The 19,217-nt window shown below is 33.8% G+C and overlaps 1 pseudogene; it reads right to left on the bottom strand.

The window, feature by feature from the left end:
• Nucleotides 1-18,082: 18,082 nt before the first annotated feature.
• LOC112483358 lies at nt 18,083-18,201 on the bottom strand (annotated as a pseudogene).
• Between the last annotated feature and the right edge of the window lie 1,016 nt (nt 18,202-19,217).

The following is a 19,217-nucleotide window of genomic DNA, read 5'->3' as shown; positions in this document are numbered from 1 at the left end:
AATAAAGTAGTGTCCCTCAACCCATTTTGCCTGCCAAAGCAATGTCAGACAAAGCCAGCTAAAACACAACGTTTAAATAAGAACCAGAGTCTTGTAACAATGGGAAAATGTCCAGGTTCTCCTTCACTGATACCACCCTGGCTGGGGCAAAAAAGAACGCTTTATTATTGCTCCCCATGTAGCTTCCACTGATGCAACAAGGGGGTAGCTTTGTTACTACTGGATAATAATGAAAGTCCCAACTCTCCACGAAGACTCTTCTGATACTATCCCCGCAGAGAATGAGTGGTGTTCCTCATCGTTGCCTGGTCAGAGAGTGGGGACACAATGCCCAGGTTTCCCACATGCTCTTCAGTGACACTGTACAGTGGGAGAGGGGGAGTGAATAACATTACTACCTGAGAAGGATTGAAGTCTCAGCTTCCTACTCAACCTTCTCTAACCTCAGCGATGAGGGGTTGGGCTGCCTCATTCAGCTGGCTGAGGATCACTGTAGACTTGAGTGGGATGGAGAAGAATGATAACTGTCTAAAACTTTTTTATTTTGTTATGCTCCCCCTTTCCTGGTCCTGTGACTGGAGAAAGCAGGCTTGTTTGTTTGTTTGTATGTTTGTTTGTCTGCATCCATTTTCAAGTTCCTGCTTTCAGTCTTGGATATATGAGGCAAACTGAAAACCTAAAGAATTCAACATGTATTGATCCTCGGGTTCAGAACCCTAGCCATTCTACCTTCTGCTTTCTAATCTATCAGAATTTTCTTATGTTTATTTTATATATAATGTTCAATATGTTTAATTGTACTTGGGGGAGGAATAGGGAAAAATATGTCTACTCCATTTTCCTAAAAGTGGAAGTTCTCTAGTTTCCTTTTTGAGTCTTTTTATTCAAAGAATTAAAATATAGCCAAGAGAACAATATTTGTAGAGCATTTGAAAGTCTCATAGTCTGTTTACTAAGCTTAGATTTGTTTGCTTATGTTTCTGTTGTAACATTTTAGTCCAAAGAGCAATATACAACATAAAAAAGTACTTTTTTATAATATATCAACATTGCATATGGACGATTTCCATCATCCCTCTAAGCAGCAGGCCTTTATTCCTTTATTTTTTGCCTTCTGATTTTTCATGTAACTTTAAATACATGTATTTCTTGTTAGAATTTTTAGAGATTTGCATGTTTTCAATCCTACCTACTAAAATTCTTAATTTTTAAAAATTTCTCAGTTTACACTACTATTTATTTAGTGTCCATATGCGATTTTCCAGGTGTCTTGTGTTTTACCAAGTGACTATAATATTGTTACTTTTAAAATGATGCAAAGATGGGTTTTAGAGTTATTTATTTATAAAACATATTTATCCGCAAAACATGCTGACTGTACAAAAAAAAAGCAGACATGGTCTCAACTTTCATGCATTTTTCATTCAGTAAGAGAGAGAGAAAAAAAACAAGTGAACAAAAATGTACAGTAATTGTATATTATGTTAAATGCTATAAATGACAAGAACATAGACTATTGGAGAACAACAGGGTAAAACAGCCTTGGAGGGTCATTAAAGGAGGCTGCACTGAGAAGGTAATATACAAGCTAAAACTCAAGGAACAAAAAGTCAGCCTTACAATTAATGAAATAAAGAATGTTCTACGTAGTGAAGGGCAAGAGGAAGGGTAGAATAAATCACAAAGTGAGACACGAGGTATAGTCACTATCCCACCACATTCAGTGACTCCTTTCCAGGGACCATTTTCAGTTTGTCTTTCTTCAACTTTTCAAGATATTGCTTCTGTCTATCATCTGCTCAGGTAGAAGGTGGTCAAGCCTCAGGGACACTGGCAGTGCCAGTTTCCCTGATAATGCAGATGCCTCTGGTCACTAGCAGACTACCCATTCCATCTGAATTTGAAAATTTCAAAACGATAGCGTTTTCTAATTTATTCAGTCTCCAAAGTGCAAGGCGTAAAGAAAGAAACTAAACTAAAGGGAGTGTTTTGATGTAACAATTGTAGACGAGGAATAGGATGCCAGAGTTCAAGTCCTAATTCTGCCATGCTTCACTTTTTTATATGTATAGTCTATTGCCTTTACATGAGAAATCATTCTTTTCTCCCTGGGAGGATAAACATCCTACAGGTGAAAAAAACCTTTGGGATTTGGTAGTACAGCTCTCTAAACAGCACAAAAATCATGTATACACCAATTTCCAACCTTCATATCCAGTGATCTACCGAACCTCACAGCTCTTACACATAAAATCTGCCTTGTCTTAGCTCCTAGGAATGTAAACTGGAATAAATGCTAAGTAATCAGTCTATGTGTATGTGTATGTATTAGTATTTATAAACATAATCTACACACATTTTTTAAACTACAAGTATAAAATGGTTGCATAAGTGCTTTGATTTCCTCAGAATAACAGGTATACACATCGAAGAAAATGGTAAAGTTGCATAAGATGAAACCAAGTACTTAAAGTTTTTCTATCCCAATGTATATTTCTATCTTTGCTAAAGGCAGAGATAGTTAACTAGTAATTGCCTTGGGAAAATGAGACACATCGAACATTTTCTTTTTTAGAAAATGCTGAGCATCTTCCTAGAGAAGGATAAAACTCAACAAAGAGAAAAGCATGGGAGAGTTTGTTTTAAAGTAATCCAAACACCAACTATCAGCCTCAAAGAAAATAATATGGAAGACAGAAATAAAAATGATGATGACTTAACCAGGACTATTAAAAAGGACACTGAGAATTTTAACTATGCCACTTATAAATTTTTCTTCTTTCCAGAATCAAAGCATAATCTATGGCCAAACACATGAATCTAGTAAGATTTGAGATAAATATCATGGTTCTTTAAAAACTCTTTCACTTAAGCCATAAGTAATTTAAATAAACATAGTTTGATTCCAGTGACATCTCCCACCTTATACATTACCTAGTGAGTTCGTTTAACCTGACAATCCCCATTCCACCTCTCCCAGAACAACATCTTCAAAAATATCTTCGGTGAATTCCGTTACAATTTTCAGATATATGTCAGGGGAAAAAAAAAGATTAAATGTTGACTGAAACAACATGCATTTTTTTTCCTGTGCATTTTCTTCAGAGCTTTTAACAAAATAAGCTGCATTTTCCATATTCATTTGTGGGGGAAAAAAAAAAACCCAAGAGAGACACTAGCATTTCTTAAAACATAACTTGGGAACCAAAAACCCTAGTCAAGCTGTGGTATCAAACCACAATTCATAGAACCCTTGTGTGAAACAAAAACATTACTTTCATTTCTCCTTTCATGTTACAAAAATTATCCACGGGATATTAGTCTAATACCATTTGCCACTTAGGGTACACAGCTTTGAGCCTTTGGAACTTTCAGAAACAAGGAACACATATCTTTTTTTTCTCTTCATCTGCCTCAAAGCTTGTACACTACAACATGATGATCTAATCTAGCTTTTGTGTAGCCTAAAGTAGACACCAGGGACCTCATCTCCAATGTTCCCCCCTTGTTTTTATTTTATTTAATATCATTATTTTTTGCTAGTAAATTTATGTTCATGTGGAAAATTCACCAAAGCATAAGAAAATTTAAAATAATCTAATGTGATATTGTATAAATTATCTTAAAGTCATATTTAATAATAAATACTTGAGAATAGCCAAGAAAATCATGAAGCAAAAGGACAGAAGCAAGGTATACAGAAATATGCCTTAGCAGATATCAGAATATACTAAAAACTATCTGTAATATATTCACTGTAATAGTAAATAGGAATAGACAATTAGATTATTGGAACCAAATAGAAAATACAAAATATATCTAAGAAAATATAAAAATTTACTATATGACAAAGGAGTATTTAAACTTAATGGCAAAAGATGATTTATTTTTAAAAGGACACATGGACAACAGCCATGCTTCAAGAAAAATATAAAATTTTCTTTCTAACAACATATACAAAAATAAATTACAAATGTAGTACTCACTTAAATTTATTTTTTAATAAAACAATAAAACCCATAGCAGAAAATTTGATTATGTTTTTATAATCAGAGGAGACATTTTTAACCAAATAAGAAACCCAAGCCTACTAAGAAATAAACATTTGAATATAAATATAAATAATACATATAAATATGTAAACTTTTGTATGCCAAAATATAAAATACAGAATTCAGTAGATAAATAACTGGCTTTGAACAATGCAGATAACAAACTAAGTGCGTATATTTGAAATATAATGGGATTTGGGATTTTTTTTTTTTTTTTTATGGTGACATTGGTTAACGAAATCCAGTAAGGTTCAAGTGTACAATTCAACAGTAAGGCATATATATATTTACATTGTGTGTTCACAGCCCATAGTTAGATTTCTTTCTGTCACCACATATCTGTCCCCTTTTACCCCATCTACCTTCCTCTTCCCCCTCCCTCACCACCCTCTGGTAATGTCTATTGTCTATGTCCTTGAGTCTCTGTTTGTTTGCCCTGTTTGTATGTTGCTTTTAGGTTTATATCCCACATATAAGTGATATCATGTGGTTTTCAACTTTTCTGTCTAGCTTATTTCGCTTAGCATGATTATCTCGAGGTCCATTCATGTTGTCGCAAATGGTAGTATTTCATCTCTTCTTATGGCTGAGTAATATCCCTTCGTATATATGTGCCACAGCTTCTTTAGCCAATCATCTATCATAGGACCCTTCAGTTGCTTCCACATCCTGGCCATAACTGTGCATAATGCTGCTATGAACATGGGTGTGCAAACATCTTTTGGGATATATGTTTTCAAGTCTTTGGGGTAAATACCCAGTAGAGAGATTGCTGGATCATATAATTGATCAATTCTTAGTCTCTTGAGGAACCTCCATAATGTTTTCCATAGTGGCTGTACCGATTTTCAGTCCCACCAGCAGTGTATGAGAGTTCCATTATCTCTGCATCCTCTCCAACACTTGTTATGACTTGTCTTGTTGATGATAACTATTCTAACAGGTGAGAGATGGTATCTCATTGTGGTTTTGATTTGCATTTTCCTAATATCTAGCAATGTTAGGCATCCTTTCATATGATTTTTGGCCATTTGTATGTCCTCTAGGAAGAAGTGTCTGTTCATGTCCTCCGCTCATTTTTTGATTGGATCGTTTGTTTTTTTGTTGTTATTGAGTCATATGAGTTCTTTGTATATTTTGGATATTAGGCCCTTATCAGAGACTTTGCTTGCAAATATATTTTCCCATTCGGATGATTGTCTCTTTACCTTGTTGATGATTTTTTTTTTTTTTGCTGAACAGAAGCTTTTTAGTTTGATGTAGTCCTATTCATTTATTTTTGCTTTTACTTCCCTTGCCTTTGAGGTCAAATTCATAAAACCTTCTTTGTTTAGTTCCTAGATGAAGTATTAGGTCGTTTATTTGGGCTCGTTCTTGATTTTTGAGATAGGCCTGTAATGATATGAACTTTTCTTTTATGACCATTTCTGCCATGTCCCCAAATTATTTACATGTTGTACTATCATTATCATTTGTTTCCATATATCTCTTGATCTCCTTTCATTTCTTCTCTGACCCAGTCATTCTTCAGTAGCAAGTTGTTTAATCTCCATGTATTTGTGGTTCTTCCCATTTTCTTTTTACAGTTGATCTCCAGCTTCAAAGCATTTTGATCAGAGAATATGGTTGGTATGATTTCAACCCTCTTATATTTCTCTAAGCTATCTCTGCGCCCTGATATGTGGTCAATCCTTGAGAATGTTCCATGTGCCCTAGAGAAGAACGTATAAGCAGGTGTTTTAGGATGAAAGGCTCTATAAATGTCAATTGTATCCAGTTAGTCTAATGTGTCATTTAAGAATGTTATTTTCTTATTGATTTTCTTTTTGAGTGATCTGTCCATATCCAACAGCAGGGTATTTAGGTCTCCTACTATGATATGTTTTGGTCTGTTTTCCCTTTAGTTCTGTTAGTAATTGCTTTATATATTTCAGAACTCCATGATTGGGATCATAGATATTAATAAGTGTTATGTCTTGGTTTATGATTTCCTTTATCATTTTAAAGTGTTCCTCTGTAATTTTTTCTTTACCTTTTTTACTTCAAAGTCTATTTCATCCAATATTAGTACTGCTTCTCCTGCTTTTCTCTGAATGCCATTTGCTTGAAATATCATTTCCCACCCTTTCGCTTTGAGTCTATATTTGTCTTTGGAACTGAAATGTGTCTCCTGGAGATAGCATGTGTTTGGGTTTTTTTGGTCCAATCTGCAACTCTATGCCTTTTTATTGGTGAGTTCTGTCCATTTACATTTAGAGTGATTATTGAAATATGAGGTTTTCCTATAGCCATTTTATGTTTTGCTTTCTGATAGCTTGATTTTTCCATTGCTTTCTTGTCTTTGTGTTTTTTGTTTGTTTGTTTGTTTGTTTGTTTTTTGGTTGGGTTTTATAGAATTTTCACTCTGGTCCTTCTTGTTTGATGTTATATACTTCAATTCTGAATCTTTGGTGTGTGGTTACCATTATGAATATGTAGAGGATAGTTATATATATATAACTTTCCGTCGTGTCCTGCTTGTTTTATGTTATGTACTTCGGTTCTGAATCGTTGGCATGTGCTTATGAATATGTAAAGCATAGTTATATATATACATATATACAGTTGTCCATTTTCCTCTGTGTGTGCCTTATCTCCATTCTCCTTTGCGAATGTGGACCTTTGAATCCTCCCCTTTTTAGTCACTGTTGTCTCAGTTTGTCTCTATGTATGCAGAACATTCATTACTATCTTACAACAGGAAATCTCTTCTTATTATTTAAGCTTATAATGCCCTATTCTTAATAAAGGTTGCACTCCCCTGCTTCTGTCTGCCTGCTAGTTTCCTTACTCGCAGTTTTGTGTGTTTTTGTCATTTTGTTTTAGGTGAGCTGACCCCTTTCAGTATTTCCTGTAATGCAAGCCTCATAGTGGAGAATTCCCTCAATTTTTGTATGTCTGGGAAGGTCTTTGTTTCTCATTCATATCTAAAGGAGAGCTTTGCTGGATTACATTATTCTTGGCTGGTAGTTCCTTTTATTTAATAGTTTGAATATTTGATTCCACTCCTTTCTGTCTTGTAAGGTTTGTACTGAGAGGTCTAATAATAATGTAATGGGTTTTCCTATATAAGTTACCGTCTTTTTTTCCCTGGCTGCCCTGAGAATTCTTTCTTTGTCATTGATTTTTGATAATTTTAATATAATGTGTCTTAGTGAAGGCCTTTTTGGGTTGAGATAATTGGGTGTTCTGTTGACTTCTTGAATTCTAAGCTCGTAGATTTGGAAAATTCTCTGCAACTATTTGTCTGAAAATGCTTTCTAATCCCTGCTTCTTTTCCTCCCCTTTGAGAATGCCCATTATTCTTAACTTTCCTTTCCTGGTGGTACCAGCTAGTTCTCGTATTTCTCTTTCATTATTTTTCATTCTTAGGTTTTTCTCTTCTTCCTTCTGATTTATTTCTAGTTTTCTGTCTTCAATATCAATGATCCTTTTCTCCATTTGGTTGACACTACTTCTCAAGCTTGCTATTTCATTTTTCACCTCTTTTGGTGTGTTCTTCATCTCCAGAAGTTCTATTTGGTTCTTTTTGAGGGTTTCAATTTCCTTGCTAAAAAACTCATTCTGCTGACCTAGTTGTTTTTTCAATTCCTGGAATCGTTCATATGAATTATTTTGGATCTCACTGACTTTTTCAGAAGTCCCATCCCAAATTCTCTGTCATTTAAGTCGCATATTTCTGTATCTTTAAGCTTATTTTCTGTAGATTTTTCTCTTTCTTTCTGAGCTGCCTTGTCACTTTGATTGTTCATGGTATTTAATGGACTGTTTTTCCACCTGGGCATTAACGGAAGTGTATTCTGCTTTTTTTCCAGAAAAAAAAAAGATTTATTATATAAAAGTCTCTCTTTAGCCTGTTGCTAAGAAGGAGTTTTTCTTTTGGTTTCCAGTAGGTGACATCTAAGCCTCCCTGCTTTATAGAGTCTCTCAGTTATGCCTTTTTTTCCTTATAAATATTCAATCATATGCTATCCTCAGTCTCAGTCCCTGTTAGTGTTAGCAACATTTTCAGTAGTGTTTGCTCAGATTCCTCTGGGGCTCCACAGTGTTCAGTAGTAGAGGATATGAGGAGAGGTGCCCTCTGGTTTAGGGAATGGAGACTGCACTTCAACCTTGCGTTTTGCAACCGCAGCTGGTAAAAATCAACTATCGCTTCTCTGCCATCCCCACTCCTCTGCTTTCTGCCCTGGTCCCTGGGCATTGCTGCTGCGTGAAGCTCACAGCTCTCTCAGGCAAGGCTATTCAAGGAACATTCTGTACCTTCTCCTCTCTCCCTCCTTCTGTACTGAGCTCTGGCTGCAAGAGGCAGCTTCTTTGTTTCTCCTGGCCTACCACGGGACTCCCACTGTTCTAACCTGTGGTAGCTCTTATTCACAAACCTCTTGCTCAGACGTGCTTGTGTGTAGATTGGGTGTTTTTTGTTGAATATTAGATGTTCAGCTTATTGTTATTTCAAGGGGAGAGGTCTGGGGACATCTCTCACTCCGCCATGCTTCTGATGTCACTCTCTGAAATATATAGGGATTTTATAAACATACAAACAATTCTATAGAAAAATTGCCAAAAATAAGAAAAGGCAATTCACAGAATAGCAAATTCTAATAACAAAATTAATACTAATTAGATAAAGTCACCTTAAGGTAATCATAAAATATAACCTTATAACACTAAGATTAGCAAATATTTAACAAATATATTGCTGGCAAAGATATGAGATGGAAATGTAAATTATTACATCACTGTAAAATGTGGAAAAAATCTGGCATGAACAATTCAAATTAAACATACTCATACCATTTAATTCTGCTCTTGGTCATATTCCCCATTTAAAAAGTTCTTCAGCATGTGTAAATGTATGTATGTAGATGACTTTTGCAGAATTATTTGTAGTGGCAAAAAAAAAAATTCTTTTCCATTAGCAAGTAGAAAGATAGAAAAGGCATGGGTCCCGCATTAACAACGAGAAAAACTTAGATAAACTAAAAAAAAGAAATCATAACTTTTCTTGATCCCATCATTGTAGTTTCAATAACCAGAGATAGACAGGTCTCTCCCAGGTGAGTCAAGACAGGCAGACTGATTTGCCTCGACAGAGCTCATTAAGAGGAGCTGGTTATTCAAGCTATTCTGGTGGGTTCATTTGAAGGCTCTTTTTCAGAGAACCTCATCAAGCACTCAGAAATACTGGTGGCAAATCAGGGGTACAGAGCAATGCTCCACACACCTGCTTTTATAGGGCATATATGCAGGAGGGATTAGGTGCCACCATGGAAAAGGCACAGAGCCTCATCACTTCTAATCCCCTACCACAGACATTAGTATTAATTTTGTTATTAAAATTTTCTATTCTGTGAATTGCCTTTTCCTATTTTTTGCCATTTTTTTTTTTACCCATTCATCTATCGATGGACACCTGTGTTGTTTCCAGGTCTTGGCTATTATGAATAATATTGCAGTGAACATGGGGGATATCTTCCAGGTGGTGATTTAATTTCCTTTGGATACATACCTAGAAATGGGATTGCTAGGTCAAATGGTAATTCTATGTTTAACTTTTTGAGGAACTATCAAATTATTTTCCAAAGTGCCTGTGTATTTCCATTTTCACCATTCATGAACTTGCCAAAACTTATCTTTTAGATTACAGCCATCTCAGTTGATGAGAAATGGTATCTTATTATAGTTTTCAGTTACATTTCTCTAATGATTGTGAATGTCTTTACATATTCTATTGCCTATTTATGCTTCATTGAAAAAAAATGTATAGAATCTTCACCCATCTTTAATAGGGTTATTTGCCTTTTCATTATTGAATTATAAGAATGTTATGCATTCTATATACAATTCTCTTATCATATATATGATTTGCAAATATTTTCTCCCATTCTGTGGGTTATCTTTTCTCTGTCGTTTTTCCAGTTTTATTGAGATATGATTAACATATAACACTGGGTAAGTTTAAGGTATACAATATTTTAATTTGATACATGTATTCATTGCAAAATGTTTATCAAAATAAAATTAGTTAACACATCCTTTACCTCACATAATTACAGTTTTGTTGTTGTGGTATTAAGGTGTGAACATTAAAGCTCAGAACATTAAAGCTCTACTCTCATAGCAACTTTTCAAATGTACAAAACTGTACTATAGTCTTCTTAGATCCTGAGAATTTACTCATCACATGACTAAAAGTTTATACTCTTGGACAAACATCTCCCCCTTTCCCCTACACCTCAGCCCCAGAAAATAACCATTCTGCTCCCTGTTTCTATGAATTTGATATATCCTCAAGGACCATTTATGTTGTCATAAATGCCTGGATTTTCTTCTTTTTATGGCCGAATAATATTCCATTATTGATTATGGGGGACAGGATTTGAGAGACAGAGACAGAGAGACAGAGAGACAGAGAGACAGACAGAAAGAGACAGAGAGAGAGAGAGAGATAACATTTTATTTTTTACACATCCATCTGCTGATGGACATCTAAATTGTTTCCATGTCTTGGCTATTGTGAATAATGCTGCAATGAACATGGAGGTGCAGATATCTTCCAGACGATGATTTCATTTCCTTTGTATATATACCTAGAAATGGGATTGTTGGGTCACATGTAGTTTAACATATATTTTTAAGAACCTCCATACAGTTTTCAGTGTCTATACCAGTTCATATTCCCAAGAATACTGTTCCAAAGTTTTCTTTTCTCCACATCCTCATCAACATTTATTATATCTTGTCTATATGATGATAGCTATTCTAACTGGTGTGAGTTGATATATGATTGTGATTTTGATTTGCATTACCTGATGATGAGTGAAAGTGAGTGCCTTTTCATGTATTTGTTGGCTATTTGTATGTGTATTTTGGAGAAATATCTATAAAAGTCCTCTGCCCATGTTTAAATCAAATTTATTACTGTAATTATTAATTTTGTTATTGAGTTGTGTGAATTTATTATATATTTTAGATAGTAAACCCTTATCAAATATATAATCTGCAAATATTTTTTTGCATTCCATAGATTGCATTTTCATTTTGTTGGTAATTTCCTTTGCCGTGCAGAAGCTCTTTAGTTTGATGGAGTCCCTTTTACAGATTTTGCCTTTGTAGCTTGTGGTTTTGTGTTATATTCCCTCCACCCAAATTATTGCAAAGATCAATGTTAAAGAGCTTTTTTCCTATGTTTTCTTCTAGGAGTTTTACCTTGACAAGTTTTATGTTCAAGTCTTTAATCCGTTCAAGTTAATTTTTGTGAGTGGTATAATATAAGGAGCCAGTTTCATTATTTTGCATGTGAATATCCAGTTTTCCCAACAATATTTATTGAAGAGGCTATTCTTTCCCCCACTGAGTATTCTTAGCTCCCTTGTCAAATATTGGTTGACCATATATGTGAGGGTTTACTTCTAGGCAATATCAGTTTCTTGGTTTTAACATTTAACTAAAGTTATCATTGGGGGAAGCTGGATGAAGAAAACACAGTACTTTACTATTCTTATAATTTCTTGTGGATCTATAATTAACTTTGAGTGAGAGGGGAGAACCAAAAAATATAATAAAATGTACAAAATAAGAGGATATAGCAGAAATAAATAACTATAGATTCAGGAAAAATTCAAATTCTGAGTATTTTTCCATTGTAGGGAAGTGATTTTTGGATGAGATTGATAATTGGAGCTAGGGATATAATTTATTAATTAACATCTCAAACCTACATTTTTCCTCCATGAGAAGCTGCTATATTCCTGTTTGGCACCTTCATTCTTCACCTGCGCATTGCTATAGCCTTTCAACTCATCTCTCTGATTCTATCTTACGCTTCTCAATCATTTTTCACACAATAGCTAGAGTAACCTTTTGAAATGTCAATCCTAGCAGGTCACTGAAAATGTCCCTTTCATATATTAATATTCCAAAAATAATTTTCAAGTTATCTTCTATTCTTATGGGTTTTTTTCTATATAACTTGTTTAAATTTCATTTTTATTTTAGTCATGGAGTCTAATTTTCTCCCAAAGAGTTACCTATTTATCCTAGATTCAGTTATTAAGTAAGACTTTCTAAACATATTTATTTGTGATGCCAGTTTTATCATTCAGTAAATCCAATGTACTATTGTTTATTTCTGAGTTATTTACTCTGTTAAATTGTTCTAGCTGTTAATCTATGGGCCAACACCATATTATTTTATTGGTTTTGTTATTGTTTTTGTTTTGTTTTTATTTTAATTTATAGTATATTGCAGTATCTGATAATATAAATCCTCCCTTATAACTTTTACTATTCAAAATTGTTGAATATTATTTTGGATATTGAATAAAAAATATTCAATTTTGTTGGATTTTCTGTCATTTTATTTTCAAAGAAGTCTTCATTCATGATTTCAAGTTCCAGAAAAGAACTTTTGAGACTTTTAATGCATTTTTATTTGAACTTATATAGTTAATTGTCATCCTTAAAATACTTAATTATCTTATCCAAGAATGAAATGAGGCTACTGGATTAATTTCTTACCATTTCAATATCTGCACTGATGATACTTCCAACACAGATACTCTCCGTTACTTAACTGTTTCTCTTCAAATGGTTTTATCTTCTTTCCTATTTTATCCACTCAGTCCTATAATCCTAGGCCTCCTATGCCAGTAATTGCATCTCTTCTATATCTTATCCCAAGCATCACCTACTACCTTCCCAGCTTACTGACTTTAGAACCCCAATTTCAAAGGTTTTTAAATCCTTAGATCCTATAATCTTTTCACTTTCCTCTCATATGCCTTACCTCTTCACTGGATTCTTTACATGATTTAGATTCTATGTTCTTATTAATAATCATTAATAATAATATTAATGGTTATTCTCTTTATAGTATACTCAACTCGATTGTACTTCTCATTATTCCTATTCACCTGGAAAACTTTAACCCTGATTAAATTCCATTCTCTTTCTACTCATATCAGCACCCATGCAACAGAATGTGTCTGGAGCAAAGCATACACCCTGCAGATTATCCTCCCTTTATATCTATGACCACCATCTTCAAAGGGCCTTTAATGCCCTTTAATGCCATACGGCAATTCTACTACATTTCTTTATTTTATTCAGTCTCCAAATCCCCTAGTGATTATTTTATGTTTATTATAGTCTCTAATTATATTGCCCTTCTTTCTCATTTTCAACTGATTATTTTGCTTCTTTTTTCATTAAGAAAATAAAAACAATTTGAAAAGGAATTTTCATGCTCCTGTCAGTACAGCTTCCAACTCACCTATATTTGTGCCCATATATAGTCTGTCTTCCATTATGTTCCTAGATTTAAATTGGTGATTTTCTGAGACCATATATATATAAATCTAACCATAAACTGAATTTCATTCCCTCTTGCCTACACAAAAACATTGCTTCAGTATTGTCCCCTACATTTCCCAAATCACAAACTTTCCCCTCTATAGGCTCATTCCAACCAATATACAAACTTTTCTCCCATATTAAGAAAAAAGAAATATTTTCCTTTCAAAATATAATGTCAGTGAAGTCCTCTTTCACTAAAATATTTACTAGCTTCTCTTTGTGACAAAATTTCTTAAAAGAGTTGTCTATGTATGTGATCTCCAATTTTCTTCCATCTGTTTGGAACTACTCCAATCATGCTTTAACCTCATATTCCATCAAGAAAGATCTTATCAAGGTAACTAATGACCATATTTTTAAATTTAATGATCGATCCTCGTCTTGCACAATCTATCACCAGCATCTGACTCAATGATTTCATCCTTCACTTTGATTCTTTTTTTGGCTTTCTGGACAATAGTTTCTTTCTTCCTTTCCACTGCTCTGTTTGTCTCCTTGGCTAGTTTTTTATCCTTTCTCCAATCTCTTAATGTAGGACTCCATCCTTGGTACTTTTCTCCATCTGCAACTTCAACCTTGGTAATCTCTCACGTACAATTATTTTCATTTGGTTGAATCATACAAAAATCTATTATAGTCAGTCAAAAATCTTCACACATTGTCAAATGTATCTGGTTTAACCTAAATACCGTCTACATGGTGCCAGCTCTTAGCTCAGATGAGTCTTCTAAATCTCAACCAATATAGCCAAATGCCTACTCAGCATTTCCCTTGGCTATCTAACAGATATCTCAACTTAAACTGTCTGTAACTAAACTCTTGCTCATTTCCACTGAACACTCCTTCGTCAGCCTAGTCCATGTAAACGAATAGCAATTGCATACTTTTAGTTTTCTCAAACAAAAATCTTTGAGTCATGTTTGCTCTCTTTCTCTTGCTCGCCATATCTAGACTGCCAAAAAATTCTATTGGTTCTATCTTCAAAATACATCTGGACTCCAACCAACTTTTCATGTTCCCCATTTCTCTCATCCAGGTATAACTGCCATCATCTCTTTACTGGGTTATCATATTTACCTCTTAAGTCTCCCTGCTTCTACATCTATCCTTTTCTGCCTACCCTCTTAACAGAAGCTATAGTCCTCTTTTTAGAAAATAAGTCAGATTATTTCACTTACCTTCTCAGTACCACCAATGGCTCCCAATCATTCTGAGTAAAAGCCAAACTCAGTGCACTGATCTTGAGGACCCTGGCTCCCACTGACTTCACATCTTTACATTTTTTTCCATCCCTCATTGGGCTTCAGCCTTGATGTTCCTTCTGCCTGGGGTGTCCTTCCTCCAGTTAGCCAAGTGGTAAACTTCTATACTTACCTTATATCTTTTCTTGAATGTTACATGAGGTCTGCCGATGCAACTAGCCCTCCCTCTGACCCCAGTGAGGCACTCCCAATCTCTGCAATCCTAATGAATTTTTTTTCATTATTCCATAGTGCTAATGACCTTCTAATTTACTATGCAATTTATTATATTTATGGCTTATTTTTATCTACTCTTACAAATATATAAGTTCCAAGATTGTCTACTTTGTTTATTAATTGTATTCTTAGGTGCCTAGAATAATGTCAGGTAGATAGTAGGTAATAAATAGGTATATTGGTTCATATGTAAATGTATTTATTATTTAATTTTAAAAATATTACCTGCATATTAGAAAATTCCACCCAATCTTGCTTTTTGTATTGATTGAACCAAACTCTCTGCCATACAGAATTGTTGCAGTTTTACTACTCCATTTAATATCACCTAGACAATCTTATCTTAAACTATGGATATTCCTTAATTCCCCTCTTACATTTATCACTTTTTGTTCATGCATCCCTGCTCCTTTATTTCTGTTTTGTTTTGTTTATTTTGTTTTGTTTTTGGGCTACATAATGCTGTCCCAAATCTCAGCTACTGATTGTGTTGATATTCAAATTTAAACAGAAATACCAACATATTTACAGCTTCTTTGACAGTTTACAGTATAAATAACCAAAGGTTCCCTAAACTCAGTTTTACCAGAGATAAATTTTCTTTAGCTGATTTCTTCTTTTCCCCTTAAACTTTTTAACTGATACAATAAATTGATGCAAGTCATGTGATTTACTGGAATATGAGTCTGTCATCTATCTTGATACTTCCCAATTCAATGTGTCAGGTGAATTCATTTTCAAAAGCCTTGTAACTCCATAATAATTCAACTTTTTCAAGTCTCATAATGGCACATACCACTCTCCCATGATATTCAGCACAGGATTCATCCATCTTGGACCTCTTCCATGTTCTGTTTCTATAGTAACCCACAAATCTTTATTATAAAGTGATCTCATATAGTCTTCAGTCCCACACAGAAACACCAAAGCTGGCATAGAATGTAACATTTGAGTGGAACATGAGACTTATTCTCTTCTACTTTGAGTAATGATATTCTCTCTGGCCACCCAAAATGAGAGGTATGTAACTGACAAATGTACCTTTCTATACATGATAGAAATAAATTGTGAAATCAAATATTACATTTTTAATGTTTATTTACTGGCTCTGGATTGAGATACAAGAGGTCTGTGTCTCTTTGCCAAAAATAGAAGAAAAAGAAAAAGAATGCTTAGAAAAATTGTTTTCATTGTGCAATGGTTAGTTTTATATGTTAACTTAGCTAGGCCATGGCACCCAGCTGTTTGGTCAAACACTGGTTTAGACGTTTCAGTGAAATTATTTTTTTAGATGAGATTAACATTTAAATTGGTAGGCTTTGATTAAAGCAGGTTACTCTTCATAATCTAGGTGAGCCTCATCCAACTAGTCAAAGGTCCTAAAAGGAAAAAAAACAACAACTGAGGTTTAAGGAGAATGAGGGCATTCTGCTTGAAGTCTGCCTTCAGACTTGAGCTACAGCATCAACTCTGTCCTGGGTCTCCAGCCTGCCAGATTGCCCTAAAAAATTTTGGATTTGCCAGCCACCCCCCACCCTTAGACATGTGAGCCAATTACTTAAAATAAACCTCTCTCACTCTCCTCTCTCTCATGTACATAGGAGACATGTATCTCTTGATAACTGTATCTACATATACGTCTTATCAGTTCTGTTTCTCTGGAGAACCCTGACAAATATACATGATGTTTAATATTACTAAGGAAAACGTTCCAAATTAATAAAAGGAGTTAAATTTGTCATTGTTTTCCGTTCCTCTCGTTTGTAAAAATGAACTAAATTTGGTATCAGTGAACCAAGAAGCTTATTTATTTGGTTATTTTTAAGAATCAGTACTTCTAAAAAGGAAAATATTTTCTAATTTTGAACCTACAAAAGAAAACTACATAACACTGGACACAGTATTATAGTTCATAGATTTAAAACTTCCTCTTTACTAGTATAGGCTAAGTATCTTTTTCAGAATTGTTTTAGAGAATATAGCCCTTGGTTGACACTTGGAAAATTGTTTTTTTTAATAGAAAAAAAAGTTTGAAATGTCGAGCTTAAAGTCAATTCTCAAAAGTGTTTTTCAAGATAACATAAGTAGGAAAAATAGTCTTATGTCAGAGCATGTTTAATGCGCTTGACCCTACAGGTGGGGAGAAGAGTATTGTTTATTTGGGTGAGGTAAGGTGTTTTTTACCATCAGGGAATCAAATCTGGCTATACCTTGCTATGCTTTCAGCAAAACTATAAGACAAAAAAAGTAATATATAAAATATATTACTTTTTTTTTAATTACTGTTTAACACAAAATTGCAAGTCATCAGTATAGCATTGTTTACAAATGTGTCTGAGTTTGAATTCTAATTTTACCACTTAATAGCTATGTAATGTGCGGCAAGTTTTAATCCCTCTGGGCCTCTGTTTCTCATCCATAAAGAGAAAAAATAATTGTATCTTTCCTCATGTTAGTATGCTACTCAAATGAGTTTACATATGTAAAACTCTCAGAATGTAAAAAACACTTAATCTATTTGGTCTTTATGTATAATCAGAAAATCTTAGTTTATATTTCTGATTATATCTATGTATATATAACTAGTTGACATCAAGAGACACATTAGATTTCAGTTTAACAAACAAGAACTGGTTACTAATTATTTGGTTTCAAAGTTTTGTTTATTATATATATTTGGGCATTTGGGGCTAATTGTAATATGACCTCTGTGCATTGATGCAATGGATTTATCTATGTTACCACCTTATCTGTAGATGCAGCCCTTTTGATAGGTGACCTCAGATTTCTGTTGATGGCAAGTAATCAGCCCTTCTCCTAGATAGAGGATGTCCATCTGAGAAATTTTCTGAAAATCATGCCCTTGGACTTTAGTCGTTTTCCTACAATTTTAGCAACCACTTGTATACAAGTGATTAATCTTTTTTTCAAATTTGTTTTATAAAAATTTTCCATGGAATATTTGAATTATTTTTATTCTTCCACTTCCAATTACTATCTATCTATCTATCTATCTATCTATCTATCTATTAGGCAAAGCAGCCGTTGGTTGACCTCACAGATTGCAAGGACCTTGTCAACTTACACTCTCTTATTTTTTATTTTTGTTATTATTTATTTATTTATTTATTTATTTATTTATTTATTTATTTTTTATGCCTATAGCACTTGGTCTTCCTAGATGGTCTCCCATCCAAGTACTAACCAGGCCTAACCCTGCTTAGCTTCCAAGATCTGATGGGATCTGGCTTGTTCAGGGTGGCATGGCCGTAGACTCCACTTCCAATTACTCCCACTTGTTATATTCTTAATAGATTGCATTATTTCTTTGCTTTAGATTACATCCCTTTTTTTGTTTATGCCTTCGCATCATAATATCCTACTATAGAGGAATGGTAATTAAATGCTTTATTCTCATTTTATTTTAGTTTCTCTTTAATTTTTTTGTTTTGCTGTCTTGTTGTTTCTTTTCTCTAATGACAGAGGTAAAACTAAAAACCACATTCAGATACCATAATATGAGTATATAAAATACACAATAATCATTAAACAATATCTGTTAAATAAATTGAATCTCACTTTTTTTTTAGCCCGTATTTTCTCTATTGTCTCTTCAATTCTTAAAGTCATACTAAATTCCTATCTTCCCCTCAACCATGAGGAAAAAGTAAATGTTTACCTTTCCCCCAACTATATCATTTTCACATAAGGTACTTGTATGAACATGTTAAAAAAAATTAGATTTAAAATGATAAGTATGCAAATGTTCCACAAATACTGGTTTTAGAGAAATATTTTTTGAATCTGGAACTCCAGATATGTTCCATCTTTATTTAATGGAACAGTCTAAACCTTGCTAAAATTATAACTTTCATGATTGATTACATCATTGATCAAACCAAAGCTATTCTGGCATTAACATCTGTTAATCAACCAGATGTTCTTTATGGTCTCACTGACTGAAGAGGACTTTTCCTCTGCTGGTTTTGGACTAACAGAGAAATGTTTTTGTTGTTTTGTTTTGTTTTTGTTGTTGTTGCAAGGGATTCTTCTCAATACTTAAGGAGAAACAATATAAATTCTTAAAAAGAATGTGTGCTGAGTCTCTTTAGATTTGTTTTTTGGTACACTGGAGTTGAATGTACACAGTCTGCATTCTTCTTTGGGTTAAAAACTATGAGTCACTTTCTGACATCAATTCCAGTCTTATTTTAAGGGAGCATATTTTGACTCTTTTTCAGTGAAACATCTGCAAACTGCAATAAAGAAAAGAAAGAAAGAAAGAAAGAAA

This window comes from Pteropus alecto, unplaced genomic scaffold, assembly GCF_000325575.1.
Source record: "Pteropus alecto unplaced genomic scaffold, ASM32557v1 scaffold24, whole genome shotgun sequence".
Taxonomy (NCBI): domain Eukaryota; kingdom Metazoa; phylum Chordata; class Mammalia; order Chiroptera; family Pteropodidae; genus Pteropus; species Pteropus alecto.
This window is presented reverse-complemented; position numbering and strand designations above follow the sequence as displayed.